This window comes from Phyllobates terribilis, unplaced genomic scaffold (assembly GCF_046119375.1).
Source record: "Phyllobates terribilis strain yellow unplaced genomic scaffold, ASM4611937v1 Scaffold_2__4_contigs__length_985480577, whole genome shotgun sequence".
Taxonomy (NCBI): Eukaryota; Metazoa; Chordata; class Amphibia; order Anura; family Dendrobatidae; genus Phyllobates; species Phyllobates terribilis.
Window position 1 is genome coordinate 62,135,680 of NW_027362762.1, and position 18,865 is coordinate 62,154,544.

Genomic DNA, 18,865 nt, shown 5'->3' on the forward strand with positions numbered 1-18,865 from the left:
CCACCTGTGTTTTGTTGAACCAATTGACACTTGGTCGCTGACAAATACCATACTATTAGGCGACTGCCTGAAACTGTGGCCATCAGACATTATCCCATATGACTGCCCTAATAATCCAGAAATTATTGTGAGCGTGTCAAATATTACACTCCATTTAAAGTATTGTAGTTGAGGGTCCAAACCTATTCTCAGTTGGCCGCTGATAAATAGCATATCTGTGAAAAATATTGTCAGAGTATTACGCCGCTTTTGCGGACTGACAAAAAAAAACATACAAAAACAAGGTAAAATGGAAAAAATGTTAAGAAACATTCTTTCCAGGGTAATGACTTGTATATAAGACCAAAGAAATAAAAAAAAATAAAGTTATGGACTGTGGAAGACATTTATGCGACCAGAATGAACACTCATGTGTAGCTGGTGATGATACCACCTAGCTGCAGCACCTGTTCCTATTGTAAATGCATCTGACAGCATTATCGAATAGGGAATAGAATAGATTTAAAAAATTTTTGTGCAGCACCAGCAGCACACAGTATAAGGCAATAATACCTGTCTGGATCGGTGTAATACGCTATCCATACTGCGATACCTCACCCGTAAAAGAATTTCAGATAAGACAGTTACAGTTAATATTCTAGAACATAGAATCTACTTGAATTGTCCTTCCCATTATTAAGGAATGTGTCTCCTATACTGTTATGGTATATGCAACAATTTCAAGGGCTGACAAAAATTAGGACGCACTCCAATACACATTCGAAGAGACGTTAAAAAAAAAAAAACACAGTAGGATATTTCTTCAGTATAAAAACCAGATGCGCCAATGTAACCACAATGTAATCACATTGTTAAGCTCCTGCACCTCCTCCTCCAGTTCGGCCTCCATCTCCAAAATGACCACATCAGTCAGAAGCTGGAAGCACTGCAGCACTGCCTTGGTCAAGGGGCAACAGGCTGTGCTGAAGATAACATGCTTAATGCTTAGGTGACAAACCGCCCAGCGCTGCAGAGTTGTTGAAAGCTGTAACACAGCAGCCTGATCTGTGACTCTCACCGCTGAAAATACAGCCAGGCATGGTCGTGTGTGACAATGGGCGGAACCTGGTGACGGAGAAATGACAGCCGGAGTAGATACGGTTTCCCTCTATGCCAGTCTTTTCACCGAGCTAAAGAATATGGCTGTGGTGAAATACAAGTCTCACCGAGAAGCAGTGTCAGACTGAAAAACATTGGGCCCACCAGAGGATTTGATTCTGAGGGCTCACCTTTCTCCCCCGCTCAAGAGCCCCATAGCACCTGCAAAGTTTGAGCTATCATGAACTCTCCTGATGGAGAAGCCAGGGCACACCAGAGGATTCTCTGGTGGGCCCGTAAAACCCTGCCAAGGAGCAGCCCTGGCTAAGAAAAGTGTGTGGGAAGGTTCCTGGACACTCTATGGCGGCTTTTTTACTGAGGGGGAAACCCACGCAAACACGGGGAGAACATACAAAATCCTTATCTGACATTCTTGGGAAACTTGCACCTACTGCCACTCAGTATGTTCAGCTCCTTTTTGAGAAACTAATGTATTTGGGCAGAAGAAAAGAAATTGTGGATGGATTCGCTACTGGTACTGGGGGCAGTGCTAATACCATGGCGTTGTGCCATAGTTATTATTATTATTTATTATTATAGCGCCATTTATTCCATGGCGCTTTACATGTGATAGGGATATACATAACAAAAGCATTTACATTATCTTAACAAAACGAGTCAGCGACTGGTACAGAACTGGAAATATTCCAGGCTGGTTGGAGCCAAGCTGATTCCCATCGAAAAGTACCAGCAGCAAGCTAAGGAGATGGTGGCCTCTATCATCATCACAACCTCACCTCGGGACTATGAACTCTCTTGATGGAGAAGCCAGGGCCCACCGGAGGAGTCTCTGGTGGGCCCGTCCAACCCTGCCGGGAAGCAGCCCTGGCTAAGAAAAGTGTGTGGGAAGGTTCCCGGACACTTTATGGCTGCTTTTATACTGTGGACTTGGCTCTAGTGAGATGTACCATCCCTGGCCACATTCACCTGTCCACGTGGTTGTGGTTAGGCGGTCCTTCCTAGTAAGTCCACTGGGGAGGGCACGGGTAATGTTGTGGGACCCGTGCTTGTGGAACGTGGAGATGACATCGGGAGAAATAGTGGTAGCTGGGGACCGAGTATAGACACCCGGTCATCGCCGCCATGAGGTTGTGGAAAGCTTCTGCCTCCACGAGCCAAAAAGGCAACATTTCAAGTGCAAGCAAGCAGTCCAGAAATGTGGCAGTTTAGTATTGCTGCCTGTGGGTTGCTGGCTGCATACTTGCGCTTGCATTCTAAACTAAGCAGATGGTGGCCTCTATCATTATCACAACCTCACCTCAGCACTATGAACTCTCCTGAAGGAGAAGCCAGGGCCCACCGGAGGATTCTCTGGTTCTCTGGTGGGCCCGTGCAACCCTGCCAAGAAGCAGCCCTGGCTAAGAAAAGTGTGTGGGAAGGTTCCCAGACACTTCATGGCTACTTTTTTTAATGTTGTGGGACCCGTGCTTCTGGAAGGTGGAGATGCCACCGGGAGAAATAGTGGCGGCTGGGGACTGAGTATGGACACCCGGCCGCCGCCATGAGGTTGTAGATAGCTTCCTTCTCCACGAGCATAAAAGGCTACATTTCAAGTGCAAGCAGCTGTCAAAAATTTGGCAGTATAGTATTGCAGCCTGCCATGGCTGCCTGCATACTTGCGCTTGCATTCCAAGGAATGGAATAAGGACAAGTGAACGCTGCACTGGGACAAGGACGTGGATGATCTGCAACGACAGGTGCATGGCGGGAGGCATCTTTGCATGCGCCAAGGATCACTTTTGATGGGCACACTTTTAGGCAGTGACCTGGGAGTCAGAGATTTTTCCAGAGGTCTTCCCCATGCTGTTCCCATGTCTTTTCAGCACTGTATGCATGTGTCTGATGATGTGTCACACACCACATGGCCAGATAACGTTGTAAGATGTTAAAATGACATTTCCCAGTGAATGCATTTGTCTTGGTTGAAAGCAATACAAAAGTGCAAAAACCCATCAAAAACGTTACATGTGAACATAGCCCAAGGTGTGGTGGAGCATTTTTGGTTTTGGTTATTTATTTTGCCTTATATACAAGTCATTACTCTGGAAAGGATGTTCCTTAACATATTTCCCAGGAAAATACTTTTTTTTTTTTTTTTTTTGTATGTTTTATTGTGAGTCCGGAAAAGTGGTAAAAGGCTATGTGCCCACGATGCAGAAATGAAGCAGAAAATTTCTGCAGCATTTCTGCATCTCCCTGGCAGAAAAAACGCATGCAGATTGTGCATGCGTTTTTCCTGCAGAATACATGCGGATCCACATGCGGATTCACATGCGTTTCCGCATGCAGATTGACAAGCGCTTTCCAGGCGATAGCATCACTTGGAAAGTGCTTGACAACTAGGTCACACTATATAAATCCATGCAAACAGCATGGATTTATACAGTGTGAACCGTAAAAATTAAAACAAATAAAGCTATACTCACCCCCGATGCCCGGCGTGGCTGCAGCGCTCGTTCCTGTCTGCTTCCTGGATGCCGGCATATCGCGAGACAGAGCGGTGAAGGGCCTGCGGTCACATGACTGTGACGTCACCGCAGGTCCTCAAGCGATGCCGGCATTTAGAGAGAAGCCTTCGGAAAGGTGAGTATAAACTTTATTTGTTATTTTATTCTTTTTTTACAGGTACAATGGTACCCAGGTCTGGATGAGAGTCTCCTCTCCTCCAGAACTGGGTACCATCCGCACATAGAGACGCATAGAAGCCGCTTGTAAAAATGTACAGTCGCGGTTTCTATGCGTCTCAATGCAAGTCAATGGCGGGAGTTCCGCTGCGCTTCTGCAAAATTAAATGACATGCTGCAAATTTTTGTACGCAGCATAAACGATGCGGAAAAATCCGCAGCATGTGCATAGAACATGCGGAATCCCCTTGGGGACCATGGGGTGCGGATTACCTAGCGTTTCACAAGCGTTTATGCTGCGGAAATTCCGCAGCATAAACGCTTGAAAAACGCTACGTGGGCACCCAGCCTAATACTCTGACAACGTTGTTGACAGCAGTGATATGGGCGTCAGAAATGCTTCCAGGGGTCTTCCCCATGCTGTTCCCATGTCATTTGAGCACTATTCCCATCAATTTGGGCAATTTTTAGGCCCTCTGCAGACCGCCGGGGGGGGGGGGGTGGCTGCCTGAAAAATGCTCGCGTTTCCCATAGACTTACATTGGGCTCGTTGCTCGGGTCGAGCACCCGAGTATTCCAATGTGCTCAACCCGAGCAACGAGTACCCGAGCATTTTAGTGCTCGCTCATCACTATTTTTGATAAATTTTTCAGGCCTCTTTTGGAATGGGCCCACTCCTTAGTGTGCACATAGTTTAAGTATTGCAGGATGGGGCTGCACACTGGTTTGGTTGCTGCTTGTCAACATAAGTCAGCATAAGAGCTGTATACACAAAACGGTAGGAGATTTTTAATGAAGACAGTTTACAAAGTTGCTTCGATTTCTTTTTCAGAGCAATGAATAAAAAAGCGCGACATGGCCTCTAAAAAACATAAAAAAAGGAAATATGTCTGCAGTGTTACACCGCTGTTATATCTGCTGGGTTACGAGACAGCTGACTATGAATGGTTAATAGTTTATATCTGTGCGGGAGAGAAATATTGTCTCCTAGCAACAGTGGGATATTATATGTAGATAAGTCGTCTTTCATCACATCGCATTCCTGCTGATCAGAAATGATTTCCTGGAGAAAACCCTATCACCTAGAGAGGAGAAGAAATAACCTGAGACAGATGAGGGCACAACACATACATCCCCTCGCACACCCGACTAATACGCTGCACGGGGGGACGCCCGCTGTCTCAGGGCTTACACGGGGGCGCTGCTCTTCCTGATCTGGCAGATTATTTTAATCAGCTTTGTAGTAAAATGATTTTTTGTAATAAAACAGTATGAGAATAGAAATGATAAAAACATAAGGATATTCTGGCTCCTCTCTGAAGATACAATGTAGCACACAGCGTTGTTACATTCTCTGGTATCTGCTGACTTATGGCTGATATTACATTAGTCAGAGCTAAGTTTATCTTATATAAAGCTCCAAATCCCCAGCATAGATGGATAAAGTTCACCTCTCCTTTCACTCAAAACATGTAGAAATTCATGGCCTTGCTGCCCTAGGCTCACATAACAAGATAAAACTACTTTTGGTGCACATCCCAGTCTAATATGTTCAGGAACTGTCATTCTCATCAGCACTCTAACAGCACTATAGGCACTATTACTTCCTTTGCCTTGCAAGAATGCATTGTTCCTGCCATTGTCCAATGGCTTGCCTGTCCTTAATTGAATCCTATCCTCTCTGTTATGCTTCTCCTGACAGACAGGAGAGCGGAAGCAGAGAAACAAAGCCCCGCCTTCACTTCCTGTAGAGAGAAAAACACTCGCCTCTACTCCTGTACTGAACATATCTAGGGTGGGAAAAGGGTCAATTGTAGGGTATAGGGAAGGAAAGTTGTAAGGTCTTTGTCTCACTATAGCAAGTGGGGTAGGTGTTTGTCTCAATACAGGAAATAGGGGCAGATCTTTGTCTTTCCACAGGAAGTAAGGGCGGGTCTTTATCACTCTACAGGAAGTGGGGGCAGGTCTTTATCAATCTACAGGAAGTGGGGGCAGGTCTTTATCAATCTACAGGAAGTGTGGGCAGGTCTTTGACTCTACAGGAAGTGAGCGCAGGTCTTTGTCTCTACAGGAAGTGTGAGCAGATCTTTGTCTCTCTATAGGAAGTCTGAGCAGGTCTTTGTCTCTATAGGAAGTGTGAGCAGGTCTTTGTCTCTCTACAGTAAGTGTGAGCAGGTGTTTGTATCTACAGGATGAGTGGACAGATCTTTTTCTCTCTACAGGAAGTGTGGGCAGATCTTTGTCTCTCTACAGGAAGTGTGAGCAGATCTTTGTCTCTCTACAGGAAGTGTGGGCAGGTGTTTGTGACGCGCCCCTGGGCCTGCTGTGTCGCGCAGCGTCTCGCGCACGGGGGCTTACCCGGAACCGGATCAGATGAGGGTTGTAGTCTCCGAGTGGCGGGGACCCGGTCCGTGCCCAGGGAGTCAAACTCAGTGTGTGGCAGTCTTGATAGATGTTATTTGTGTGTCGACTACGCCACCCGTTGATTTGCAGCTATGGAGCTGCCGCTGCAGGGCAGACCGCTGAGGCCGGTGTAGAATTGTGCAGCGTGATAGTATAACCCCCAACGGGAGGGGTATGGCCTCAGGGCAGCCGACGTGGAAGATGGGGGTAGCAGGAACCACTCAGAGACGGTGCGGTGTAATTCAGGGTCTTTACTGGTAACAACGATAGACCCTCCCGGAGTACTTGCTAGCGAACGGGGCCTGGTCAGTCCTTGAGCAGATGGGATCTCCCCTGGCCAGGCGGAGTTGTAGGCCTCCCAAACTGACTGTACTCTTCTGGCTACCTTGCTAGAAGCGGATATAAGTAGCCCACGTCCCTGAGTGTACCGTGTGGTGCTCACCCGTATGGCCGGTGACTCGGGGCCTTCTATTGGCTTCCGCTCCACGATGGCGGTGCTGGTCCCACACGTGTGACCGTGCCTTCGGGTTTCTGGGCCTGAGGACCTGAAATCCCCTGCCGGTCGGCTTCTGCTGCTGGGTAAGAGTTAGTCCCCACAGCCTCGGACGCCGGGTCCGGTAAGAAAGCTTCTCAGTCAGGGCGAGCTCTGCAGCTGCCAGCCCCTGACTCGTAGTAGTATTGCTCCCACTGAGCTCCAGCTGTTTCTTCCTATGACTGTCTCTTGTCTCTACTCTCCTTGACTCCTCACCCTGCTTCAGCCCCGGGTTTATATAGGGGAAGTTCTTCCCCTCCCAAGACTGGGCAGGAGGTGTGGCATGCACAGGATCCCTGACCAAAGGACCTCCCACCTGCTCTCAGACGTAATATCTCTATCACTGTGGCAACCAGACCCCTGGGGTGTCACATTCCCCCCTAGTGAAATTTAGTACTCCGGGACTAAACATATTTTAGAAAAACATAACAAGATAAAAACAATAATAATACAATAAGAAAAACATATAAAGATGGTTACGGCATGTCCGTAACCGGGTGCAGTCTTTGAAGAAAAGCAAGGTGTCCATTTCACCAAAACAGGGAGACGTAACCAGGTAGGGGTTTGTCCTACCCCGAGTCCTTAACAGTCTTTAGTCCGTCCTGGGTTACGCTCCAACTATGTACAAGGATTCCCGGTAAATCCGCCAAGGACTCCTACAAATAACTAGAAACACAAAATTATACACAAGCAACAATACACAGGTAAACATAAATAAAACAATTTATACACTTCAAATCCTCCACCGTGCGGGTAACTGGCCTCTAGTGGCCCTAGTGGACCTACGGAGCTGACTGCCTAGCCCTGAACTACAGGGTGTAGGAGCTGTCAAGGGTAAACTGGGCAGCTGTCTACCGGCTCTTTGGCTCACTAGGGATATGGCAGGCTCACTGCAAGCAGAGGGTTGATCCTCCTGGTCTGCGGGTGTGGGGTCTTCTGCCTCCTGGACCGGCTGTTCTTCCAGCTCTACCTGTTGCTCCGTAGGTGCTTGGGATGCTGGTTGGAGGAAGGTGAGTACGGGTACCACAACTGCACCATTGACTTGAGTCCAAGACCGAGGGAAGTCCCCGAGCACAGTACTAACCATATCTTCCCTTTCCTCTACGGGTCGATGGTCTTCTTGTTCCTCTTCAGGATTCCTCAGTTGTTCGGGACACTTCTTCAGGTGGTCCCGGGCTACAATAGCTGTGGTTTCCCCTCCGTCTTTACTGATGGTACAAACCTTCGGGTTCTCGTGGCTTGAGGGCAGTACGGTGTACGGGTCCTTTTCCCACTGGTCGTCCAACTTGTGGAGCCGTCTCTTCCTCTTCAAGACCTGCTCTCCGGGTACCAGGGGAACAGCGGGAGCATACTGGTTGTAAGTTTTCTCTTGTCTTTCCCTAGCCTGACAGAGACTTCGCTCCACGCTCTCCTGTACTCTCCGGTACTGCTGCTGCCTCTCTGTGTCCCAGTCTGTTTCTGGTGAAGTGTCCTCGGGTGTCAGGACTCCCATTTCCAGGTCAACAGGTAACTTACCAGGTCTTGCCCTCATTAGGTAAGCCGGGGTACAGTTGGTGGAACCTACCGGGATGTGGTTGTATAGGTCCACCAGATCGGGCAACTTCTCAGGCCACAGACTGCGTTCTTCCAGGGGCAACGTTTTTAAAAGATCCATTACCACCTGGTTCATTTTCTCACAAAGTCCATTAGTTTGCGGATGGTAGGGTGTCGTCCTTATCTTCCGGCAGCCATACAGATTGCAGAATTCCTGGAAGACCTCCGCTTCAAAGGCAGGTCCCTGGTCCGTCAGCACTTGGTCCGGGTACCCGTGTGGACGGCAAAAGTGCTGCTGGAAGGCTCTAGCTGCTGTTTGAGCCGTTAAGTCCTTGACGGGGACGACAACCAAGAACCGGGAGTAATGATCCACGATGGTTAACGCGTAGACGTAGCCACTTCTGCTTGGGGTCAGTTTTACATGATCCAAGGCTACCAGTTCCAACGGTTGCCGGGTGACGATGGACTGCAGGGGAGTCTTCTGGCTGGCACGGTCCTTCCTTCTCAGGTTGCACGGGCCACAGTCTCTGCACCACTTCTCAATGGTTCCCCTCATGCCTACCCAGTGGAATCGCTCGCGCAGCAGGAACTCCAGCTTCTTCCACCCGAAGTGTCCAGCTCCGTCGTGGTATGCCTCCATCACCATGGCTGCGTCTCTTCGTGGCACCACTACTTGCCAGAGTAGTTCATGCGTCCGGGAGTTAACCATTCTGCGGCACAACTTCCCCTTGTAAAGGAACAGTCGACTCTTCTCTGCCCATAGTTGTTTGGCTTCCTCCGGAGCGTCTGGTTCAAGGCAAGCCTCCGGGCGAGTCAGCATCTCCTTCACCAGTCAGACGGCAGGGTCGCTGTCTTGCGTTTCCGCCCAGTTGTAGTGAGGTAAGGGGTTCAACGTAGCAGCCTGCTTACTCCTTACCCGGTGGGAATACTGAATAGTCCCATGACGGTGGAACGCAGGGAGTTCAACTTCTTCCAGTCCCTCCGGATCTTCTCCTTCGTCCGGCAGGTTGGGCATCCTGGACAGGGCATCCGCGTTGGTATTGGAGCGTCCGGCCCGGTATTTGATTGTGAACTCGTAGTTGGACAGACGGGCCATCCACCTCTGCTCCAGGGCACCGAGTCTTGCCGTGTCCAGGTGTGTCAACGGGTTGTTATCCGTGTACACGGTGAACCGGGAAGAAGCGAGGTAATGCTTAAAGCGCTCGGTGACTGCCCATACTACGGCCAGGAACTCTAGCTTGAATGAGCTGTAATTCTCGGGGTTCCTTTCGGTGGGTCGCAGTTTTCGGCTGGCGTAGGCGATTAATCGTTCCTTCCCCTGCTGGATCTGGGACAGTACGGCTCCTAGCCCGATGTTACTGGCGTCGGTGTAGAGGATAAAGGGCTGGCTATAATCCGGGTACGCCAGGATTTCGTCCCCCGTGAGGGCCATCTTCAGCTGGCGGAAGGACTCTTCTTCCAGCTCCTCCCATTTGAAGGGCGGCTTCTGGTTCTTGGCCTTCCGGGACTGGCCTATCAGGAGGTCCTGCATAGGTGCTGCCTTTTTGGTGAAACCGGGAATAAACCTTCGGTAGTAGCCTACCAACCCGAGGAACTGCCGCACTTCTTTTACGCTGGAGGGGCTTGGCCATTCCTTAATTGCGGTGATCTTATCAGGGTCGGGAGCCACTCCGTCAGCGCTCACCACGTGTCCCAGGTACTGCACCTTTGGTTTCAGGAGGTGACACTTGGAGGGTTTCACCTTTAGGCCGTAACTCGCCAGAGCTTCGAACACTTCCGCCAGGTGTTTCAGGTGGTCCTCATACGTCTTGGAATATACGATGACATCGTCCAGGTACAACAGGACCGTCTCGAAGTTTCTGTGGCCCAGACAACACTCCATTAGTCGTTGGAAGGTTCCTGGTGCGTTGCAGAGTCCGAACGGCATGCAGGTGAACTCGCTAAGTCCCATCGGGGTGGTGAATGCGGTCTTCTCCCGGTCCGCCTCTGCTACAGGAACCTGCCAGTACCCGCTAGTGAGATCCAAGGTAGAGAAGAAGTTAGCAGATCTTAAAGCAGCCAATGACTCCTCTATCCTTGGTAAGGGGTACGCATCCTTGTGTGTGATACGGTTGATTTTCCGGTAATCTACACACATCCTCATGGTGTTGTCTTTTTTTCTGACTAAGACTAGTGGAGCTGCCCAGGGGCTACAGCTATCCCTGATCACCCCAGCCTCCTTCATGTCTCTAAGCATCCCCTTGGCGTGTTGGTAGTGGGCAGGGGGTACGGGTCGATACCTCTCTTTTATAGGAGGATGGTCTCCCGTGGGGATGTGGTGTTCTACCCCCTTGACTCGCCCGAAGTCTAACGGGTGTTTACTGAACACTCTCTCGTACTCCTGAACCACCCGATAGACTCCTTGTTTCTGGTGTGAGGGAGTGGAGTCAGTACCCAGATGTAGTTGCTGACACCAGTCCTCCATGTTTTTCTTAGAGCCGTTACCTTCCTCCGGGTGAGATGGAGGCAAGGGTTCCACAGATTGTATAGAATTTTGGTTAATGGTATATAATTTGGCTAGCGTGGCATACCGGGGCAGGTACACTTCCCTCTCCCCGATATTTATTATGCGAACGGGCACCCTCCCATGGCGTACATCAACCACCCCCCGTGCTGTCAAAATGGTGGGCCTACTGTCTGAGTAAACTGGTTCTACCATTGCCTGGTAATCCCTACCTCTCAGACCAATAGCTGCCCGGCACCAAATCATCATTTCACTTTTTGGGGGCATGGCAATAGGAAAAGGGTCACACATTCTTACGCTACCAATCTCACCGCCGGAGAGTTCCACCTGTTGCCGTCGCATCAGTGCCCGGATCTCTTTCTGGAGCACCCGCTGCTCGCCGGAGCTGGCGTTCTTGGCAACCTGCTGTAAAAGGAAAATCACCTCTGCAAGACAATTTTCAATTACATTAGTTCCTAGAGTGATTTTTGGGTGACTCTCATGTTTGTCAATATCTACAATGATCAGTCCCTGTGCTGCCAGTTCGACTCTACCGATTTTGATGGTCACCTCTTTAAATCCGATCTGTGGCACGGGCTGGCCATTGCTGGCGATGATACTCAAGTCGTCGTCAGGGTAGCGGGTAATATCCGAGTCATTCCAGTACTGCTTAAAGAGCACGTACGGGATGGTGGTGACCTGTGACCCGGTGTCCAGTAGGGCACTCATGGGAATGCCATCCAGTACCACAGGCAAGACTGGACGTCCTCCCACATATCTGTCGCGCCAGTTCGATGGGCCTGGTGATCTTTTTCCTGGGGGTTGGCCCTCTACCCCAGGTTGTGCCCGTTTAAAGAACAGTACCTTGCCATATGTCCGGGTTGATTGCAGTGGCGGCAGATGGGTCGTCCGTCCTCGCTGTATCGGTCACTGGGTCTTCCTCTGGCCGGTGGGGTCCTCCTTGGTCGACGCCACGGGATGTCCTCCGGTCCGGATGCCAGCTGGATCTTCCCTGGGGTGGAAACCTGTAAAGACTGCACAGTTCGGGTTAGCGCAGCAACGCTCTTAGCTAGCTCTTGGACCTGATGGTGTAGGTCTGGAGCCGGGTCATTGTCCAAAGCCTGCGCATCAGCTCCCACAGGCCCTGCCGACAAGGGCGCCGCCTCCTGGTGGTAAGTAATAGCTGGGCGCCTGTGGGTCATAACGCCACCCGGTGCCGGTTCTCGGAGCACCCGGATGGCTCTGTCCTTGAACTGTGCAAAGCCCAGATGGGGATCCTGTAAGGCCATCGCCCGCAACTGGGTTCGGTGGGCATTACAATACAGTCCCTCTATAAATTGTTCAGTCAACAGCCTGTCCTCGTTTCCCAGTCCATCAGGGTCGGTCTGCTTAATGGCCCTCAGGGCCTCTTGTAGGTTTAGTGCATAGTCCCTTATACTCTCATGCGCTCGCTGCTTGCACCCGTAGAATCTAAGCTTAATCTCGGCTGAGGTGCGGGTATCAAAGGTATCCTTCAGCCGGGTTAGTATCCCTGCGACAGTCTTCCTCCCAGGTGGCCAGGATTTTACTTCCCTTTTAGCTGCCCCGGTTAGTTGGGCCACCAGGATGCTCACTTTTTGCTCTTCTGTGAGGGGGTACACCTGGAAGAGGCTATCCAGCTTTTCTCTAAAGTCATGCAGGGTATGTGACTCCCCTGAGTACTGGGGTAGCCAAGCTGCTCCAGGGATATAGGGCATGGTGAAGGGCATAACTGCAGCAGCGGTGGCGCTGGCGGGGGTTGAGGCAGTGAAGCTCTCCTCCGTATCCGACATCTTCCTCCCCCCTAGTGGACCGTGGCCTACCTTGCGATGATCCTGTTCCGTAGGCCGCGGCTCCGCAGTAGATCGTCAGGGTTGAGGACCTTCCGTCGCGCTCCGGTGACGTCGGCGTCTGCTGGGCTCCTTCCAGGACCTTACGCAACGTCCGGACGTGAGGCGGGGCTTCAGTTCTCGCGCGCTTTCGAAGTCCACGCCCCTCTTCTTCCCGCGCGGCGTCCTCAAGATGGCGTCCAATGGCGGGAAAACTCCACGGATGGCGGGAAGAAGGCCGAAGATGGCGCCGGATGGCGGGAAACCTCACCACTGGTAAGTTTGAACAGTCTTTGCTTTTCAGGCACGCAGTACCCGGTGGTTGCAGGCACGAAATCCTGCCGACTACGCCAAAGTTGACGCGCCCCTGGGCCTGCTGTGTCGCGCAGCATCTCGCGCACGGGGGCTTACCCGGAACCGGATCAGATGAGGGTTGTAGTCTCCGAGTGGCGGGGACCCGGTCCGTGCCCAGGGAGTCAAACTCAGTGTGTGGCAGTCTTGATAGATGTTATTTGTGTGTCGACTACGCCACCCGTTGATTTGCAGCTATGGAGCTGCCGCTGCAGGGCAGACCGCTGAGGCCGGTGTAGAATTGTGCAGCGTGATAGTATAACCCCCAACGGGAGGGGTATGGCCTCAGGGCAGCCGACGTGGAAGATGGGGGTAGCAGGAACCACTCAGAGACGGTGCGGTGTAATTCAGGGTCTTTACTGGTAACAACGATAGACCCTCCCGGAGTACTTGCTAGCGAACGGGGCCTGGTCAGTCCTTGAGCAGATGGGATCTCCCCTGGCCAGGCGGAGTTGTAGGCCTCCCAAACTGACTGTACTCTTCTGGCTACCTTGCTAGAAGCGGATATAAGTAGCCCACGTCCCTGAGTGTACCGTGTGGTGCTCACCCGTATGGCCGGTGACTCGGGGCCTTCTATTGGCTTCCGCTCCACGATGGCGGTGCTGGTCCCACACGTGTGACCGTGCCTTCGGGTTTCTGGGCCTGAGGACCTGAAATCCCCTGCCGGTCGGCTTCTGCTGCTGGGTAAGAGTTAGTCCCCACAGCCTCGGACGCCGGGTCCGGTAAGAAAGCTTCTCAGTCAGGGCGAGCTCTGCAGCTGCCAGCCCCTGACTCGTAGTAGTATTGCTCCCACTGAGCTCCAGCTGTTTCTTCCTATGACTGTCTCTTGTCTCTACTCTCCTTGACTCCTTACCCTGCTTCAGCCCTGGGTTTATATAGGGGAAGTTCTTCCCCTCCCAAGACTGGGCAGGAGGTGTGGCATGCACAGGATCCCTGACCAAAGGACCTCCCACCTGCTCTCAGACGTAATATCTCTATCACTGTGGCAACCAGACCCCTGGGGTGTCACATTTGTATCTACAGGATGAGTGGACAGATCTTTGTCTCTCTACTGGAAGTATGGGCAGGTCTTTGTCTCTCTACAGGAAGTATGGGCAGGTCTTTGTCTCTACAGGAAGTGTGGGTAGGTCTTTGTCTCTCTACTGGAAGTGTGGGCAGGTCTTTGTCTCTACAGGAAGTGTGAGCAGGTCTTTGTCTCTCTACAGGAAGTGTGAGCAGGTCATTTTCTCTCTACAGGAAGTGTGGGCAAATCTTTGTCTCTACAGGAAGTGTGAGCAGGTCTTTTTCTCTCTACTGGAAGTGTGAGCAGGTCTTTGTATCTACAGGAAGTGTGGGTAGGTCTTTGTCTCTCTACAGGAAGTGTGGGCTGGTCTTTGTCTCTCTACAGGAAGTGTGAGCAGGTCTTTGTATCTGCAGGAAGTGTGGGTAGGTCTTTGTCTCTCTACAGGAAGTATGGGCAGGTCTTTGTCTCTACAGGAAGTGTGGGTAGGTCTTTGTCTCTCTACAGGAAGTATGGGCAGGTCTTTGTCTCTACAGGAAGTGTGGGTAGGTCTTTGTCTCTCTACAGAAAGTATGAGCAGGTCTTTTTCTCTCAACAGGAAGTATGAGCAGGTCTTTTTCTCTCTACAGGAAGTGGGGGCAGGTCTTTGTCTCTCTACAGTAAGATGGGCGTGTCTTTGTCAAGCTGTTCCTGCTCTCTGTTTGTCTTACTGGAAACAGGTATAACAGAGAAATGACTTTCAGGGAAAGCATGCCATAAGAAACAGCAGAAGAAAAGCATGTTGGGAAGTGAAGAAAAGAAAGTTCCAGTTCCTATAGTGCTGGCAGGATGCTGATAAAGTCCATGCTTTTCTATGGGTTTGTGTGAAAGGACACATATGCTTAAAGTATTAACCATTAAACTACCCTAGATTTTTAAGAATTTCTACATATTAGTGAAAAGTATAAGTATTGTAGGCTAACACGGCTAATAGAAGTTTACCCTTTTATCACTTTAGACCACCAGAGACACTAGGTATGTATCTAATTAAATATGGCAGGGAATTTGGATTGGGGGAAGAATTATTTGGATTGAAGGGAAATTCTGGGGAAGTTTGCCGTCTCTGCAGTGCACCCTCTATGGGTCTTTCAGAGCCATTTGCCACTGTTGAGAATCTCTGAGCCCCCGCTAACAGGGCACATGAAAATTACTTAATAGACGACCCCTTTAAGTGAGTACTCCACGGCCTTCGTTATACATTAATTTCAAACATACTCATCATGTCACGCCTCCGTCACTGATTCTGAACGATTTCACACCTCTCAGTATATATTACCGATTTTACATTCCTTAATAAAGTTTCAGCTCAGACTGGCGCTCGGCTTGTCTACCGTGTATATTTTATTACAAGCCACATTTGATTTATTCCCTAACCCCAGGCTGGGTATTGATTCAATATTAATTTTAGCCGGGCTCAGTCCACACCGTGCAGTTATATGTGGGTTCTCACCGCAGCTTCTCAGATTTAACGGACGCCTTCAATTCTTATTACAAAGGACAAATGGAAGCTGCCCGTTATAGGGTGTGGATCAGGGGTCCTTTCTTTGGGATAATCACAGTGGATTACAGGCATAAAAGCATCTGCTCCCTATCAGAAATGTGGGGTTGTCACAGCGAGTAGCCGTCTAATAATAAATGCCGTCACTTTAGGAGGGAAGGAGGATTTATTTTCAAATAAATTGCTTTGAAAATAAAACTTCCAGAATCCTCAGCTGTCTAATAATAGCGGATCCTAAGCATTATATGAGTATATACTGGATGTCATGTTTCAATTTTTCAGCTTTGTAAAAAGTCTCTACAACTTTTACAAAAGCAGGAAGTAATAATAATGGGCTCGTTTCAGTTCTTGGGGGGCCGGCAGTCATTAAAAAGGTATTCCAGTTGTCACCGATCCACTGTGTAGGTAATAACTGCTGGATTAGACTTGGTCCCGCAGATCGGACCCCCACCTATCACAAGATATAGGGACTTACGTATTCTCCCTGTTCTCAGTGTCCTCAAGACCACGCCCAGGAGGAGCTGAGAGCTGGTCAGAAATGAGCCATGCCACTCCATTCAAGTCTATGGAGCGAGCATGTGCAACTTCACTCAGCTTCTCCTGGCTGGAAAAAAACAAGGGACAATCAGTTGGGACTGACACCAAACAGTTATCTAGTGGATAGGTAATAAGATATTTAGGCTGTATATGCCTTTTGAGTTGCATATAGTCTCACTGTCAGTGATCCAGAGGAAAAATAGCATGACACTGATGAAGAAAGTCGAGCGCAGCGCACATGCGCGATCTGTCACGTTATTCTGCTTTTCCTGGCCAGGGTCTTAGGGCCATGGGAGATACAAGTTTTTATTCTGGCGATTAGTAGAGGTCTAAGTGGTGGGACCCCACACCAATCTATCAGTTGTTTAGTGGATCAGTGATAACTTGGTTAGGCTGGAAGACCCCTTTCAGTAGACTAGATACATATAGAGTCTTATTGGCAAAGAGTCATGGGAAAATATAATGCAAATGAGACATTTTTCAAAGAGAAAATAGACTATCTTGATAGCTCCTCCTAAGTGTTGAGAAAGTTTTAGTATTTCAGGGACAGAGCTAATTTTTTCAGTTCAAAAGGCATATTATTCTCTATCCTGAGGCATGATGGGAGCTATATGCTGAATAAAAGCATACAGTAACTATCAGGTTTTTTAAATTTATTTCAATCCCTCCTTAGGCATGAATACATTATCTATTGTGGGGAAAGGATCAATATGTGTAAGGAGAAGTAAAGTTGTAAAGAGAAGTAAAGTTGTAAGGTTTTAATTTCTCTACAGGAAGTGGAGGCGGGTCTTTATCTGTCTAAAGGAAGTGGGGGCAGGTCTTTATCTGTCTACAGGAAGTGGAGGCGGGTCTTTATCTGTCTAAAGGAAGTGGGGGCAGGTCTTTATCTGTCTACAGGAAGTGGAGGCGGGTCTTTATCTGTCTAAAGGAAGTGGGGGCAGGTCTTTATCTGTCTACAGGAAGTGGAGGCGGGTCTTTATCTGTCTAAAGGAAGTGGGGGCAGGTCTTTATCTGTCTACAGGAAGTAGAGGCGGGTCTTTATCTGTCTACAGGAAGTAGGGCCGGGTCTTTGTTTCTCTACAGAAGTGGGAGTGGGTCATTGTTTCTCTACAGGAAGTGGGAGCGGGTCATTGTTTCTCTACAGGAAGTGGGGCGGTTATTTGTCTCTCTACAGGCAGAGGAGGTAAATGAATATTCTATCCCTATATGGGTATGTTCTTCCTTCCCACGGTGTCATAGCTGTGCTGTGCGCCCTTAGTCAATCAGATACACTTCCCTACTACTCCCTATGATACTATTTCACTTAACCATTTAGTTAGAAACTGCAGCTGCATCCCCCTCCTCCCTGTATTGACTGTCTTCCATAGATTTGTTGTATGCATCTGAGAAGGTTTCTAGCTATTTACACAGATCCTACAGAAAGATAAAGGGGAATCCTTGTAGATGGCTAATTCTGCCCCTCCCTCTTGCCTGGAATGTAGTCTCACATACACAATAAGAGAATATGCCTGCAGCTGCATCCCCCTCCTATCCACCCTTGGCTCCATTCCTCTGTATACATTTTATAGTGACTGTGGGGATTTATGAAAGCAAAAATACCGGCTTCTGGAAGGTGAGGAACATATGATTTTGACCTAATAAGGTAAATTATCACATTTCATGTATAAACATGTACCTCTGATTTATGCAAATAACATAATATAGAAAGTTGCCTTCATAAAAAGAAATTTACCAGAACCCGTTTTCTATTACGTCTAAGAATTAATGTAACCTATGAATATTCACTGCGGTGTTATATGAATACCTATTGGAGCTTTAATTGCTCCATATAAGAACAGAGTACATGATAATTACGGCACTGACAGCTTATGTGTCTGCTGTGTTGTAGAATGACTGTTCATTGTTATCTAAAATGGTAATGTCAAGCCCCGATGTTATCTCTCTTGTCTGATCTCACCTTCCCTGTTCATTCAGCAGGTCAGACATGTCAGGGTTATCTCATTAAAATCCGCTTTACAATGTAAATTGAGCCACGGTGCTATTATATGACACGCGCTTTCATCATAGGAGACTATTGTGGTTATTTCATAAACTATAAAACCATTCACGTTCTTTTCTAATGCAAAATGAATGTAAAGGCGGCACAAAAGCCTGGCTAATCACATCAGTCCTCTGCAGCCATACGTGTAAAAGAAAATAATCTCCACTAGGGGGAGCTAAGAAATGTACTGCAAAATATTCTATTATTAAGTTTAAAGGGGCTGTCCAGTACTTTTATATAAGGATAAGGTCATGGGAAAGGGCTGTGACAAGCACTGTGGATGTATTTTTTGTGCTGCATCAAGAAAAAGATGTCTGTGTGAAGTAAATGCTGCTGAGGTGCTTTCCAGCAGACTGTCACAAATGCAAGTAAAATGTCACCAGTGTTAGCTCATTGTTGTACCTTTATATAAGATTAAGGTCATTAATATCAGATCTGTGGGGTGCTATGCAGATCCACCCCTATTCATTCACCCCCTATTCATGTTGCACCTCCACCAATATGATATTGATGACTTATACTAAGGGTAGGCCATCAATTTAAAAGTACTGGACAACCCATTTAACGTACAATTGGCATGCAGTAAACTGCTTACAATGATTGCTGCTGGCAGCCAGAATTTAATAATTTAAAGGGTATTTACATTATACATCATTATTACTGTGTGTCACCTGAAAAGATCTTCATAAAGTTATATCCATAAGTCACATATAGCACTGCACACTTAAAGTACTTTGAAAAAAACTCCTGTACTGTATGCAGAGAATTATAACATCAGAGGCCACCATAGACAAGTATGCATTTGTGAGGAATTGTCATGTAGTAACCTCTGAAAGTGTAA

The 18,865-nt window shown here is 48.6% G+C and overlaps 1 protein-coding gene across 8 annotated transcripts in view; it reads right to left on the reverse strand.

The window, feature by feature from the left end:
• Positions 1-18,865, reverse strand: part of GRM5 (glutamate metabotropic receptor 5) — a 599,946-nt gene that overhangs the window by 33,740 nt on the left and 547,341 nt on the right. The gene's annotated exons all lie outside the window — the stretch shown is intronic.